Source organism: Dendrobates tinctorius, unplaced genomic scaffold (assembly GCF_039654945.1).
Source record: "Dendrobates tinctorius isolate UK_male_01 unplaced genomic scaffold, ASM3965494v1 ptg000016l, whole genome shotgun sequence".
Lineage (NCBI taxonomy): Eukaryota > Metazoa > Chordata > Amphibia > Anura > Dendrobatidae > Dendrobates > Dendrobates tinctorius.
Genome location: NW_027361684.1, coordinates 9,967,198 through 9,980,974, shown reverse-complemented (window position 1 = coordinate 9,980,974; position 13,777 = coordinate 9,967,198). Strand labels below are relative to the sequence as shown.

General features: G+C 42.1%; 1 protein-coding gene across 1 annotated transcript in view; it reads left to right on the top strand.

Moving 5' to 3' along the window:
• The first annotated feature begins 255 nt into the window (after positions 1-255).
• Positions 256-13,777, top strand: part of SLC6A4 (solute carrier family 6 member 4) — a 168,805-nt gene continuing 155,283 nt past the window's right edge. The window contains exons 1-2 of the mRNA XM_073565430.1: positions 256-486; positions 3,142-3,416. The gene's annotated coding sequence lies outside the window, so the exon portion shown is untranslated. The remainder of the gene's footprint in view (positions 487-3,141; positions 3,417-13,777) is intronic.

Genomic DNA, 13,777 nt, shown 5'->3' with positions numbered 1-13,777 from the left:
TGACATATTAATATGGAAACCAAGTGGGGACATCTCACATGACAAAGATTCTTTCAACAGGACTTCTAGCAGCCCTGGTTTTACAACTACTCTGCTGCTGGCTGCAACCTCATGAGGGCGTAACACTGGGGCTGTTCCTGCAGACATACATTCACTTAACACTTCTTTAACCAAACACTTCAAATTAGCATACAATGGGGTAGATAAAGGGACATTAAAAATCTCACCCCTCTGATCCTGTGTGTCGACCGGGTCCAAGCAAGCTTCGGCACTCAAGCCTGTCACGGCAGGCGAATACTGCTGAGGAGATGATTCCTGGCATACTTCGGCATCCATTGCCGTCGAGACTGCTCTCCATGATAAAGTAGCAGCCACAGCCTCGCTGTCTTCATTTGCACAGACCGCTGCTGAACGGCTGCCTGGCTTGTACTGGGGTTCCCTGGGCCGCTGCAGCTCTTTTACGGCTGCCGCGGCTAGATGTCTCCGGTAAGTTCAAATTCACCGCTGTTTCCCCGGATGCTCCTCCCCATCGCCTCACTGATGTGCCGGCGTCTGTGTCTGATGACGTGGACCGTCTTCGCTGTTCTTGCGTTGCCTCATAAGTAACTGCTGAAGTAGTGAATCCATCTCCATCCTGCTTATCTTGAAATCTTCTTGAGGTAAACTGAGGTAACGGTCTCACACAGCTGCTTATACAACAAGGTCTTCCTGCTCATACTCTGTCAGCCAATCAAAACAGGTTCAAAAAAAGAGCGGGAAGCCAAATCTGCCTGACAACAAGGAACCTGCTCATGAAATATCACAGCTTACTGAAACATTAACTCTTTGTAAACCAGAGCTTAACAAACCAACTGAACACCATCAAATTAATAGTTATGGGAGCCGCGTTATCATGCGACCCCCCTTGTATTCACTAAGGGGAGGGCATTCATTATATGAGCACTCAGAATTGTAATAAGGCCCCATATGTACCCCTGTGATGGCTGTAATAGCCCAAGGGGCAGAAAAGGGGCAGTTTTACTTGCTAGATTGCTCATAAAGGGCATTAGCATTTTTAGGGGGCAGTTTTACCATCTAGAAGGCATAAACAGGGTTATTACTATGTAGGTGCACGGTGCTGGGCATTATTAGTGTCTGGGGCACTAAAAGGGGTATTGTTAGGGTTTGTTCACACAGTGCGTTTTTTGCAGCAATTTTCCTGCCAATACTCTGCATTTTCATGTGGAAAAACAGCTGCAAAGAAGCACTGTGTATATTGTCCTTTCACAGGGGCCCTCTTCTGTCAGTGTCTGACAGTGATGGTCACAGTATGCCGGTAATATCGAAGTTGGTCTTCACATATTGAATTTTATTCAGTATTCTCACGTGTCAGGCTTCCCCTTTAGCCTCTATAATTAGGATGTGCCTCTGCAGTTGTAACCATGGTTACCTTAGGTGACCTCAGATGTGTTTTTTCCTTAGACCCTCTTAGCTTGCTGCACCCCTCGCTACGGCTGTGTTGTAAGAAAAAGGGCATCATGTAAAGCTTTTTTCTTCAGTTTTATAAAAAAACTGACACCAAATGAAAACCAGACAGACCCCCTAATAATCAATAGGATCGCTCTGCTTCTGTGTGAGGCAATGGGCAGACGGGTCTGGTTTGGGTATCAGTTTGTTTGGTCTTATAACAGGCAACACTTTTGCTTTTATTCTATTTTTCCTGCTGCCTAATATATCCCACCCCTAGACAGGGGCCATTTATCCCAAGATAATGTTACTCATTTTACCTGTCAGGTTTTTTAATGCTATGGCTGATCGATGTACACCATCTCTATCTAGCTTCTTGCACATTTTGAAGGCGTGTCCTTTATACAGGACATATTGGAGATTGTCATTATTAGGCCACGTGCACCGCTCAGTATTTGGTCAGTATTTTACCTCAGTGTTTGTAAGCCAAAACGTGTTGATGTAGTGACGTGTTTCTATTATACTTTTCCTCTGATTGTTCCTCTCCTGATTTTGGCTTACAAATACTGAGGTAAAAATACTGACCAAATACTGAATGTGTGTCAGTAATAATATATTTCCTGAGCGGCGCGGTCGATGCACTTTTTGGAAATAAAAAAATTGTCTCATCATTACTTGCTCGTGAATCTCAGAAGAACTTACTGTGACCAGATAATTTGGTAATATTAATATTATAAATATTAATGAGCAAAGATCTATTTCTTGCTTGTTTTATCAGATGCTTCTACCAATATCATATGAAACTTATATTATTACATGTGAAAATATTAATAAAACAAATATATATATTTAATATGTTCACATGTAATAATAATGTTTTATTGTGACGTTTTAGTAACACTATTTCACCTGATGTGTGAAAATATTACAAAAATACTAACATTTATGTACTATTTATTATGCTTTTCTTATATAGCGCTATCTTATTCCGCAGCGCTTTATGTACATTGTCATCGCTGTCCCCAATGGGGCTCACAATCTAAAGATATATGTTTTATTAATATTTTCATGTGTAATAATAATTGTTTATTGCAGGCTCGGACTGACCCATAGGGTAACAGGGGGATCCCCCGGTGGGCCCCTGTGCAGATCTGAGCCCCCAACCCCACTGTATGAGAAGTACTTGGCATAATTCAATTGATTCTGTATAGAAAAAGGCAGCATCACATCATTCATTAATCAAACTACCCAGTTTCTTATTATATAGAGATATAGGTAAATTTGTGAACGAGGGTAGTGTAATATTTGTATGCATGTGGGCCCCCAAAGTCAGCGTTACTGGTGGGCCATTGGCAACCCAGTCCGACACTGGTTTATTGTGACATTTTAGTAATACCATTTCACTCGAAGAGTGAAAATATTAATATATAGATTTTTTTTTTATTATGCTTTGCCTATATAGCGCTATCATATTCCACAACGTTTTACATACATTGTCATCGCTGACCCCCTATGGGGCTCACAATCTAAATATATATATATTTTTTATTAATATTTTCACGTATAATAATAATGTTTTATTGTGACGATTTGGTAATACTATTTCACCTGACATTAATTTTGTTAACAAGCGCTTTATCTCTCATGTCTCTTATGTACCTAACCTGCTATTGACCTGTGTGGTGTGATATGAAGATCCACCCTTAGAGGGCGCTTGTGAGTCAGAAGAGGAGCACAGACAAGTTTACTTGCCTGAAAGTGACGCAAAGATGTCTTTAAAGAGCCCTTTGGCAGTGGATTTATCTGCAAATCAGACCATGTGAGGGGGGTTTGGTGTACAAAAGCTGTGCAGGATGCTGAGGGCTGCACTGAGCAACTGAGAGCTCAGCAAGCAGGTGAGGACAGGGGAAGGGATCTCCTCCCTAGAAGACTTTGAAACCTCCTTTCTCTGCTACTCCTCCACTATTCAGGTAACTTACTGAAAATGCCATGGACCTGACTGTGCAAGTACTGTCACCTCTTATCTGGGCTCCTTGTCTATTATTTACTACTGACTCATTAGTAGATTACTTATTGTATCATTAGCACTTGTGTCTCCTAGTGTTCTCAGCCTGACTGTATACAGTATGTCAGGACCCTGAGACTGCTGGAAGAAATACTGTGATTTAAAGGATGTTTTATATACCAGGAAGAAACAATTACTGATTGATGGCAGATAATTATTTATATGGTAGCACCATTATATATATATATATAGTTTAATATGAGGCTTTATATATATATTTTTATTTTACTCCGTTATATATAGTGCCATTAATTCCACCGCTCTTTACAGACATTATAATCACTGTCCCCGATGGGGCTCACTGTCTAGATTCCCTATCAGTATGTCTTTGGAGTTTGGGAGCAAGCTGGAGAACCCGGAGGAAACCCACGGAAACACGGGGAGAACTTACAAACTCCTTGCAGATGTTGTCCTTGGTGGGATTTGAACCCAGGACCCCAGCGCTGCAAAACAGTGCTAACCACTGAGCCACTGTGCTGTCCTATATATAATATATATCATATTTATGCATCCTAAATATCTGTAAAATCTATATCCTAATTAGGTAGTGGTAGAAATGGGTGCAAATCCCAGGGCTTCAATAAAGTCCAACTAAAAATTAATATATAGCATTATACACACTTTTATTTGCAAAGATAGATATTGGTGGGGCGGAAAATAAATATCAGCTAGTGCCTTGCTGGGACCTGACTTTTTAGATGTAATTTTCTTTATTAGTCAGTATTTTTTTTGTCCGTGTTTGTATGCCAAAACCAGAAGTGGAACTTGCAAAGAAAAACTATTATTGAAAGACTGACACGTGTTTTGGCATACAAATACTGCTGTGTGAATAAAGCCTTAAACACATTGATTGATTGCACCTTTTGGCTGAGTTCTCACAGTGAGCCTTTGGTGAGTTTTTGATGTTGCAGATTTTCTGCACCCTTTAAGTAAAATAAGTTACTTGCAGGGTTTTTTTTATATTTTATTTTTTTTAAATTCTCAACGTAAAAAAAAAAATCATAATGAAAACGTAGCCTTCCTGGTTTCTATCATTTACATTCTATTGTGTGTCGCTGTTCTATCATTCATCATTTTTTTTCTTATGCAAAATTTTACAACTTGGTTCAACTTTTAGTAGTTTTTTCCCCCCCGTCATCAGTACTGTGTCAGCATAATGAATAGTAGATTGGGAACTTCATAGAGGGCACTACGCAGGCATGGTAAATTTTCACATCTGCCAACATTTTCAATGAACAGATGTAATGTGCCCCAGACTGGAGAACAGGTTTTCATTAAATGTGGCTATTTCATGGTTTTGTCAAGGTCATCTTGTTCTTGTTTTATTAGAATTCCTGTGTTCAAAGAATTTTTTTTTGAAGGGGTCCTCCGTTTTTATCTATGTTCTGACGTATTACAAAGCAGCCGTGGTGCTTTCTGTCAGCAAGGACAAGGACTCCCATTATTGCGTAGATCTCAGAATCCTTTATTCAGTGTTGACTGGGAATGACTAGGAATGATGGGTACAGGTTTTAAGACCAGAGAATTCTATAACATATTAAGGTTATAGAGAAAAGTGGCCAATCACTTTTAAATCCATTAACTACTTGTAATAAGCACATTGCCAGAAAGACACAGTTCAAAGCTTGCACAGTTTAGTTTTTGAGCTGAAGTCTGAAGTAGATTGAAAAAGAATGGAAACATTAAAAATATATGATCCATTTTTGGCATTGTCTCAAAAAACTATGAAAAACTGCACCTCAAAATACATCATACACGCTTGAAAAACTCTACACTGTGAGTCATTTATTACATTTCATGTCAGAGTAAAAAACAGTACACCGACCAATGTAATTCTGTATGGATGTTCAGATGACCGCGTGTCCATGTAGGAGGGTAAAAATCATTGCCTGCATTACTCTTTTCCGTGTCTCTGATGAGACTCACTTATATAAGTTTATAGATGGGCGAAAAAAAAAAATGTGATCGCTCATGGATTATCTGGAGAACATCTGATTTTTATGGATACATTGCAATTATTAACAAACGAATCTGTATTTGATTGTGTACATTTTAAAATGTTGATTTGTAAACATGGGCACATGGATATAAAATACGGACTCGGACTGGCCCATAGGGTAACTGAGCAATCCCCCGGTGGGTCCCAAGCTCCACTGTATGGGCAGTACTTGGCATAATTCACTTGATTCACTCTGTACAGAAAAAAAGAAGCATCTCATCATTCATTAACCATATTACCCATTTTATTATTTAGAGATGTAGGTAAATTTGTGAATGAGGGTTGTGTAATATTCATATGCAGGTGAAAAGTGGGTTCCCCCCCCCCAAAGTCAATGTTACTGGTGGGCCCTTGGCACCCCAGTCCGACACTGGACACATGGATGAAAATCGTCCAATGTTTCTGGATGGAAATTAGACAATTTTTTTCATATAAAAATTAATTTTTCGTTGGATGATTTTCCATATAATAATACTATGCTTGTCTAAATCTGGCCAGATATAGTGGTCCAGGAAGATTGGGTCTGTGTTACAGTTTCAGTTATGTCTTTAGCTATCTTAGTACAATAGATATGAGAAAAAAGATGATTGCTGATGAACTTCATTCCAAATAGTGTTGTTACTGAATTAAAGGGTTATCTTGCTTTTAACTCGAAGCTGAACATCCACTATATTTTTGGAAAAAGAAATTGACAGGTGAGAGTCTATTTCCTTTTTGCCAATGCAGTAGTAAATGGAAAAGGCTTTAGTGAGAAGACTAGTGATGAGTGAACCTGCTCGGATAAGATGTTATCTGAGCATGCTCATGTGCTAACCGAGTGTCTTCGGTGTGCTCGAATAATATGTTTGAGTCCCCGTGGCTGCATGTCTCGCGGCTGTTCAACTGCCACAACATATGCGGGAATTGCCTGTTTGTTAGACAGTCCCTGTTATGTGTTACGGTTTCCGAACAGCCGCAAGACATTTAGGTGCAGGGAGTCGAACGTATTTGTCGAGCGCGGGGAAGACACTCGGTTAGCACACGAGCATCCTTGGATAACACCTTATCCCAGCATGTTCACTTATCACTAGTCCCCTTCAGCAAATGGCATCCAAGATCTTGTTTAGGGTCTATTCACACATTTCAGATTTGTTCCAGTAAAAGGTTAGAGCAGTACATCTAAATGGGCTGTTTTTGCATGGTGTGGATGGATTGAATGAGACAGTTGCATAACGATCTGAGAACTTACATTTGGCTCTATTCACACCTCAACTGGCGTATACAACTGGATGCAAAATGGTTCAATTATTAAGGGACCATTGAGTCATTGGCAGAAGTAAGGTATTTAAATATACGTATACCGCTTTGTGTTTATTCACTTTATGCATTTGCATTACTCTGAAAACAAAATCCCCACAGTACCACTTTAAGCAAATCTGAACTGGCCAAATTGTGTATTTTATTAAAATATATATATATTTACTTCTTTACTGGAATTAGCCCTAACTTTTTTAGTCTTTGAATTAATTCAATGTTTGATGTCAAGAAAGTCTTTTATCAGGATATTTACATTATATATCAGCCCGTAAAGCATACATCTGTAACTTTTTATCTGTGTGTAACTACAAATGTCAACATTCCAGTCTAGTCACTAGAGCTGATTTTTACTTCAGTAGCTGTAGGATGATAGCTAAAGGGAACCTTTCACGTTGAAAATGGTATGTGATCTGCAGGCTGGATGTTATAGTGCTGGAGAAGCTGATCAGATTGATAGACACGTTTAAAGGGAAAAGTTTCAGTAAAACTTGCATTTTATTTGACATCTCTGGTGTTTGTATGTATGCATGTGAGTCCAGTGGGAGGTCCTATTCAGTTATTGACAGTGTTCCCTGCATGCCGAGAGCTGTCAGTCACTAGTAGGACCGCCTACAGGACTAATATATATACAGATGCCAAGGATTTCATTGAGTTACAAACAAATTATATTGAATGTTTTCCAACAAACCTATATATCACGTTGCTCAGCGTCTCCTTCTCTATACCGTGCTGTCCACAGATGACAGTACATGTACAATGTGTCAGGTTCCCTTTAAGTCTGTAATTAAAGATTTGCCAAAGATAAAGTGTAGTGTCCTCTGCTATCTCACCACCTTTGCTTTTTATTATTTATCTGTCATTCAGAAAACATTTATTAACCATATTCATTGGTGACTTTTGAGCATTATACTGTAGGTCAGGATCTCATCTAGAGCTGTGTAAAACTTGGCTGGTATATCAAAACGTTTACACCTTTCTTCCGCAAGCATTTCTTGCAGTATAGTGCTGTGAATGGGTCACAAATATTTTTCTACTCTCACACCAGATGGTGGGGTTGGGGGGAGATGAGGCATGTTTGATTTCAACATACCAAATCTTTTGTTGTCACAGCAGATAGGTCATCATCAGAGGTATCTGGCAGTAACTTTTCCATTCTCCCTATTAGAGAAGAGTCAGACGGCCATATAACTCTGACGAGGATCACAACGCACTACTTGGACTGGCCGTCGCTTCTTCCGAACCGAGCGTGACAGCATGTACTTGTCTTGCTTACATTAGGTTGGGAGAGCCGATTGCCAGACCGAACAGTGCGTTCTGATCCTCGTCTGAGTTATATGGCCTTCTGACTGTTCCCTTAGGAAAACACATGGAGACTCGACCAATTTACCTTTCTGGAGGAATAACTGTTGGCGGAACGCAAGCATTCGATCGACAACTATCTAAGAGGTAGGATCTTTTAGAATACTGAGATGTGTTTGGAAATGTATTCGTCTTAGGCCCCCTTCACACATCCTGGTTGGTCCAGTACTGGAAAAGCCAGTACCCATGAGATCCATGGAACTTGTCCGTGTGCTAGACGTGTGGAACATCCGTGTTCAGGGCCGGACTGACCATCTGGCAATTTTGGCAAATGCCAGAAGGGCCTGTCTGGTCATGGGCTGCCTTGTCTGCTAGGTTGTTAACAGAATTGGTGTTCTCAAGATTCCCATACCGTTAAGAGTTGTGATGGAGCACAAAGTTGCTAACACCGTTCCTTACCCCAGCAAGTCAAGGGTATCATTAGCAATTTTGGTCTTGTAGAAAATCTTCCTCTCCTCCATCCAGGGTAATATTAGTAATATATCCCATCTGGTTCATGGGGACGGAGACAACATGGGCCTGTGAGATTTCAAATGCCAGGACTGAATTTCAGCCCCAGTCCGTACCTGTCTGTGTTGCATACCTGTGTATGTGTGCTATGAGTGTGTAAATGCATGGCACCCGTATGTCGTCCATGCGCAACATCAGTGTAACAGTTTGAGAATGCACAATAGAAATAACAGATTTTTAGGTGCTAGATGTGCAAAAATAGAGATAAATATTTAGCTGTGAGATACATATATGATAGAACAATGTCTGTGAGATATGTATATAATCAGTGCTTAACGTGTGTAGCTTATTATACATGTATTTAGCTAATAATTAAATAAATAACTGAAAAAATGGCATGAGGTCCCCCCTATTTTTCAAAATGCACTGAGGACGACAGCTCTTTCACGCCAAACAGCACTGCAACAGGTCCTTGTATGACAGCACTTCATGCACTTAGACCAGAGGTCTCAAACTGCATTCCTCAAGGGCCGCAAACAGGTCATGTTTTCAGGATTTCCTTGCATTGCACAGGTGATAATTTAATCACCTGCACAGCTAATGTTTCCAGCACCTTGTGCAATGCTAAGGAAATCTTGAAAACACACATGGTTTGCGACCCATGACTTAGCCCATCCCAGCCTATTAATATAAGCCCACAGCTGTTTGCTTGCCCTTAGCTGGTTATTAAAAATAGGCGGGACCCCACACCATTTTTTAGGGTCCCCATATTTTTAATAACCAGCAAAGGCAAAGCAGACAGCTGTGCGTTGATAATAGGCTGGAAAGCTCTGTGCTCCTTTCCGGCTCTTATGCCCCTTCCTGGCATAAGAAGACCAGCTCACAACTGTCTGCTTTCCTTTAGCTGGTTATTGAAAAGGGGGTACTCAACACCATTTTTTCAATTATTTATTTAATTATTAGCTAAATACATGTACAATAAGCTACATGTGCAAAGCACTGATTATATATCTCACAGACATCTATTTATCTATCATCTATGTACCTCATAGCTAACTATCTACCTCTATCTTTGTACATCTTTGACAACAAAAAAACTTTGTTTTCAATTCCGATATGTGTCACACGGATGGCACACTTACATTATCCGTGTGCAGCACGCATTTCATCCGTCCTGATGGGGAAAAAAAGGACTTGTCTACTGATTTTGCACACGGAAACACGGCACCATAGATTTAAATGGGTGTGCGTGTGTTAGTGTTTGCAGTACGTGTGAAAACGAACAACACACATACTGCAAACACGGATGTGTGAAGGGTGCCTTGGGTATTATGATGTAAACAAAGGTCTTAATGCTAGTTACAACATATAAAGATGTATATTATTAATTGTGTTAAAGGAAAGATCTAATGTGACGTTGTAACATGGTGCAGGGCGGTAGACGTGGGCAAGGTACTCGTCTCTTACTCCTCCTCATGATACATTAAAATGAGGGTCCTGACTGGGTGTGTGGACTTCTTCTATGGGGGCGCTACTCCATTGCAGGCTGCATGTTACTTATGATTTTGGTTGGTCAGGACCAGATGTTGAACAGTTCAATGATGGAGACTAAAGTAAAAAATAAACTTTTTACTGAACGATAACTTGGTGGGAATTATGTATGACAGATAACTGGTACACAGCTTAATGGATGGTTCCTTCACAACACGGAGTATTTTCACACACAGTCTCACCTCCTTTTTCTTAAATTGCTTGGTTTCTGTCTCTACTGTTTCACATTAATTCACCACAACCCAGCACAGTACTACAGTCCAGCTCATGATAGTCCTGTACTTCAACCCATAGTTACACTTCCTCTAACCTCTTAAGGTGACTAGTTTGCCAAAATAGCTGGTACTTAGTTTCTCAGTTTGCTGACACCCTGGAATTCCCACCTGGGCACTCCCTTTGTCCCACGTTTACTGTTCCATCCTGGTTCGTTAATCTCCGAGTTATAAACTCGGGGACGTACTGATAGGCATTCTGTGCCAGGACCCCTCTCTAGTGCATTACTCTGTTATTCGGTCACATTTCACTTTATTCCGGATCTCGCTTTCCACTGCCTCGGTCTCCACTTGCGTCAGGGACACTCATGTCATGCAGCTTTGCTAACTAGTCAGACCATAGGTATCAGCGTGCCATAAAAACTGACCTATCTCCCTCCCACCCAAACTCTCCCTACTGTCTGGCAAATACACCAGTCACTAATAACACATATCACAATGCACTTTGTACATCAAGATACATTATATTAATATACATATCTTCAAGGGGGAACATGTGTAGTAAGTATGTCCATCTGCTGACAATGTCTTGGCACAGATTTGTTTTCTCCTGTGTCCCAAATGAAGGAACTAGTGGAATTCTGTGCTCTGATAATGTACAATGTAATAAAAGAATCGTAATGCATTTAAATTGCAATGTTCCAATTTTCAAAAATTACTAACCATTTATGGCCTGGATGACGCCCTGGATAACTTATTTAAATACTTTTCATTATTGGATCTATTTTGATGTATTCCAAAACTGATGGATGAATTAATGTACACTGATATGGCATCATTGCAAATAATTTTTCCCCATACTTTTTTTTTAAAGAGACCTTTTTCACAGTTTTTTTGTTGTATTTTTTTTTTTTAGTTTATTTTCTATGCCACTCTGTTCTAAAGTTAGGGTACCGTTACACTTAGCGATGCACCAGCGATCCCGACAACGATATGGATCGCTGGTGCATCGCTAAGTGGTCGCTAGTGAGCTGCTACACAGGCAGATCTCACTAGCGACATAATAGGGGTCGGGGGTCGCTACTTACCTGTAAGACGCGGCGATCCTGACGAACTCCCTCCCGCGTCCATGCGTCGCTCGCCGGCGCCACAGGAAGCCCAGCAGGAAGCGCCTGATGAGAAATGATCCAGGACGTTCTCGCGCGACCAGCGATGAGCAGCGGGGGAGCCGGTCGGAGGTAAGTATCAGACGTAGCGATATCGCTAGCAATATCGCTATAACGTCACAAAATCGGTGACGTTACAGCAATATTGCTAGCGATATTGCTATGTGTAACGGGGACTTTATGCTCCCAGTTATAAAGATGCAAACTTTTCCTTCAACCAACTGGGCTTAAGGGCCTGTCACACTAAGCGATATCGCTAGCAATATCGCTATAACGTCACTGGTTTTTGTGATGTTATAGCGATATCGCTAGTGAGCTGCTACAAGGACAGATCTCACTAGCGACATAGCAGGGGTCGGGGGTCGCTACTTAACTGTCAGATGCGGCGATCCTGACGTCCTCCCGCCCGCATCCACGCGTCGCTCGCCGGCGCCACAGGAAGCCCAGCAGGAGGCGCCCGATGAGAAATGATCCACGACGTTCTCGCGCGACCAGTGATGAGCAGCGGGGGAGCCGATTGGAGGTAAGTATCAGACATAGCGATATCGCTAGCAATATCGCTATAACGTCAAAAAATCGGTGACGTTACAGCAATGTTGCTAGCGATATCGCTATGTGTAACGGGGACTTTATGCTCCCAGTAATAAAGATGCAAACTTTTCCTTCAACCAACTGGGCTTAAGGGCCTGTCACACTAAGCGATATCGCTAGCAATATCACTATAACGTCACTGGTTTTTGTGACGTTATAGCGATATCGCTATGTCTGATACTTACCTCCGACCGCTCCCCCGCTGGTTATCGCTGATCGCGCAAGAACGTCCTGGACCGTTTCTCGTCGTCAGCTTCCTGCTAGGCTTCTTGCTGTGGAGACGACTGACGCGTGGACGCGGGCAGGAGGACGTCTTCATCGCCTCGTCTGACACGTAAGTAGCGACCCCCGACCCCTGCGATGTCGCTGGTGAGATCTGCCTGTGTGGCAGCTCACTAGCGACCACTTAGCTATGTACCAGCGATCCTGACTGCGTCATATCGCTGGTCGGGATCGCTGGTACATCGCTAAGTGTGACAGTACCTTAAATTATATGAGCTGCACCACCTTGATAAAGTCCATAGTAATTAGCAGTTCCTTATCTTTGGAATTGTATGATGGATTTCAGCAAAGAAAAAAAACAAACAAACACTGAATTACCTAATGGAGAAGCAGGAATCTGGCTACTATTGAGTTGACATTTAATTCATAGTAGGTTGTAGAGATGAGCGACTTTGCCTTTTTTAGGGTCGAGTCGGGTTTCATGAAACCCTACTTTCTCAAAAGTCGAGTCGGCCGACTATCGGGAAGAGTCGAAGGTCCGACTGAAACACGAAACCCAATGCAAGTCAATGGGGAAGCAAAGTCAGCAGGGAGTGGAGGACAGTAAACACACCTACATGCCGGACCGCTTTTTTAAAGTGCGCGAAAACTCTCTATCTCCCGACGCTGCGCATGTTATCTTGTTGCCCACAGTGTACGTCCTTGCTCAGTGGCTGAAAAAAGTCACGTGCAAGTATTCTGGTAAATCCGACTTTGGCGCTCGTTTTGGCCAACTGAACGCTGTGGTCGGGTTTCAGTCGGCGAAACTCGACTTTACCATAAGTCGGCGACATATGAATCGGGCCGACCTGTTTCGCTCAGCTCTAGAAGGTTGTAATAATGTACTTACTAAAATAAGTTGTTCAACTGGGGTGTGTTAGGCCTCTTTCACACATCAGGTTTTCGCCGTCAGGCGCGATCCGGCGCTTTTGACAGAAACCGGATCCGGCGAAATGCAATGCCGGATCCGGTTTCCCCCCCATTGACTTGCATTTGCGCCGGATCGCGCCAGATGGCCATGCGTTTCATCCGGTTTTCGCCGGATCCGGCAATGTGTCGCGATCCGGCGTCTGGAAAAAACGGCTACTGTAACGTTTTTTGTCTCCGGCGAAAAAGCCGGCGCGTCCGGCTTTTTCACACAATGAAAGCCTATGAGCGCCGCAATGCGCCGGATCCGACGAAAGACGGATCCGGCGGCCGGATCCGGTTTTTTGGTCTGAGCATGCTCAGTAGCTCTGCCCACAAGACATATATAAAAGCAAGACAGTGGGACCCACAGCCACACCCAACATGCCACCCAAGAAAGCAACCAAGCGAAGCAGGAGAAGGCAGGAGACCACTGCAGCACCATCAGCACCACCACCACCCCAAATGGAGCAGC